The 2,331-nt window shown below is 42.4% G+C and overlaps 1 pseudogene; it reads left to right on the top strand.

The window, feature by feature from the left end:
* Positions 1 to 394: 394 nt before the first annotated feature.
* Positions 395 to 867, top strand: LOC136378987 (large ribosomal subunit protein uL23-like; annotated as a pseudogene).
* Positions 868 to 2,331: the final 1,464 nt, after the last annotated feature.

The raw sequence follows: 2,331 nt of genomic DNA, 5'->3' as shown, positions 1-2,331 counted from the left end.
AGTCACAAAAACCACACTGTATGATTCCACTTATATGAAATGTCTAGAATAGGCAAGTGTATAATAGAGACAGAAAATATGTTAGTGATGGCCTAGGCTGGGTGTTCGGTGAAAGTGGAGTCAATAGCTTAGGGGACCAAGGTTCTTTTGAGGGTGACAAAAATGTTTTAAAATTAACTGTGGCCTTGACCACATAGCTTGGTTGGTTAGAACATTGTCCTGATACACAAAGTTTGTGGGTTCAATCCCCAGTCAGGGAATATAGATGTTTCTGTCTCTCTCTTTCTCCCTTCCTCTCCCTCTTAAATCAATAAATAAATTTAAAAGACTTGATTGTGGTGATGGTTGCACTTACCTGTGAATATACCAAAAAAATCCTGACCTTTCCACAAAGATGGCAGCAAAAGTGAAGAAGGAAGCCCCTGCCCCTCCCAGAGTTGAAGCCAAAGCAAAGGCTTTGAAGGTAAAGAAAGCAGTACTGAAAGGCATCCACAGCCAGACACACACACACACACACACACACACACACACACACACACACAATCTGGATGTCACCCACCTTTCAACAGCTAAAGGCACAGTGGCTCCAAAGAGTGCCCCCAGGAGAAACAAGCTTGACCACTGTGCCATCATCAAGTTCCCCGACTACAGAGTCAGCCATGAGAAAGATAGAAGACAACAATACACTTGTGTTCGTTGTGGATGTCAAGGCCATCATGAACCAAACAGGCTGTGAAGAAGCTCTATGACATTGACACGGCCAAGGTCAACACCCTAATCATGCTTGATGGAGAAAAGAAGGCATATGTTCAACTGACTCCTGACTTGGGTGCTTTGGATGTTGCCAACAAAACTGGGATATTCTAAACTGAGTCCAGCTGGCTAATTCTAAATATAAAAATGTTACACTATAAAAAAATGAAATTGACACTTTAAATAGGTAAATTGTATAATGCATGAATGACACCTCAATAAAGATTTTTTAAAAAAAGGAAAAAAAACATGCTCTGTAAATTTGTTTAAAACGATTATTCTCTCTATCTTTCTGAATATTTGAAAAAATTTTAAAGAAAAAGCAGAGTAGCGGTTCTAGTTTAACATCTATGCCCATACACATAAATTTGAGAAGATATTCCCTTGCCCTTATTAACTGCAAACAAAAAAGGAGAAAGAGAGCACCCTCTTCTCTTTTGAGGGTGGCTATAACATAGGGGACTGAGTGGTAATAGATATTATCTCATTTCCTCTGCTACTGGTAAGCTCTCTGGTGAGCCGTCAGGTGATAACTGGAGAATTGGGATATAAGGAGCACTGAAGAAAAGAATCTCTCACCCATCCGGGCCACTACAAAGCTCAAGGGAGCCCTGCACCTGGTGGGCAGACTCACTGGGGGACAATGCAAAGGGGGGAGATGACGGAAGGGGAAAAGGGGCATTCTAGTTGTGCCTATGGGGGTTCACAACAAGCCACCCAATACATGCCTCAGTGATACACAGATTACTATGAGCTAACAGCAACTGTAACTTCAAGTTCAAGTGAAACTTCTGCCCCTCCCTTTAACTACATAGAAGAATCTGAATCAGCAATCTTGCCTATAATAAGAGATTACCTCTTGACTTATAGGGCAGCACAAACTTCTATTTACTAAATTTCTGTTCTTCTTACCATCCTGCAATGACCCTGTGGAACTCCCAAGGCACCTTACCTCATCACTAGCTCAGGCTGGTTTTTTTGTTTGTTTGTTTTAATTAATTAATTAATTAATTATTTTACAGAGACAGAGATTCAGAGAGAGAGATAGATAGGGACAGACAGACAGGAACGGAAAGAGATGAAAAGCATCAATCATTAATTTTTTGTTGCGCCACCTTAGTTGTTCATTGATTGCTTTCTCATATGTGCCTTGACTGCGGGCCTTCAGCAGACCGAGTAACCCCTTGATCGAGCCAGCGACCCTGGGTCCAAGCTGGTGAGCTTTGCTCAAACCAGATGAGCCCACGCTCAAGCTGGCGACTTTGGGGTCTCGAACCTGGGTCCTCGGCGTCCCAGTCTGATGCTTTATCCACTGCGCCACAGCCTGGTCAGGCTCAGGCTGTTTTATATACAGCACCTCAATCCCCCTGTGCATTCTGAACCTGTCCTGCATGGGGGTGGGGGCTGTCTCTGATTCTCTCGTGTATGTAGGATTCCCATACATATGTGTCTATTGAATTTGGTTACTTTTTCTTGCTTATCTATTTCATGCCTATTTGATTAGTTAGACCAGCCAGAAAAACTTTGAAGGTAGAGGGAAGTTTGCTCCTTTGCACATGTCTGCCTCTAAAAATTTTT

This window comes from Saccopteryx leptura, chromosome 7, assembly GCF_036850995.1.
Source record: "Saccopteryx leptura isolate mSacLep1 chromosome 7, mSacLep1_pri_phased_curated, whole genome shotgun sequence".
Classification (NCBI taxonomy): Eukaryota; Metazoa; Chordata; class Mammalia; order Chiroptera; family Emballonuridae; genus Saccopteryx; species Saccopteryx leptura.
This window is presented reverse-complemented; position numbering and strand designations above follow the sequence as displayed.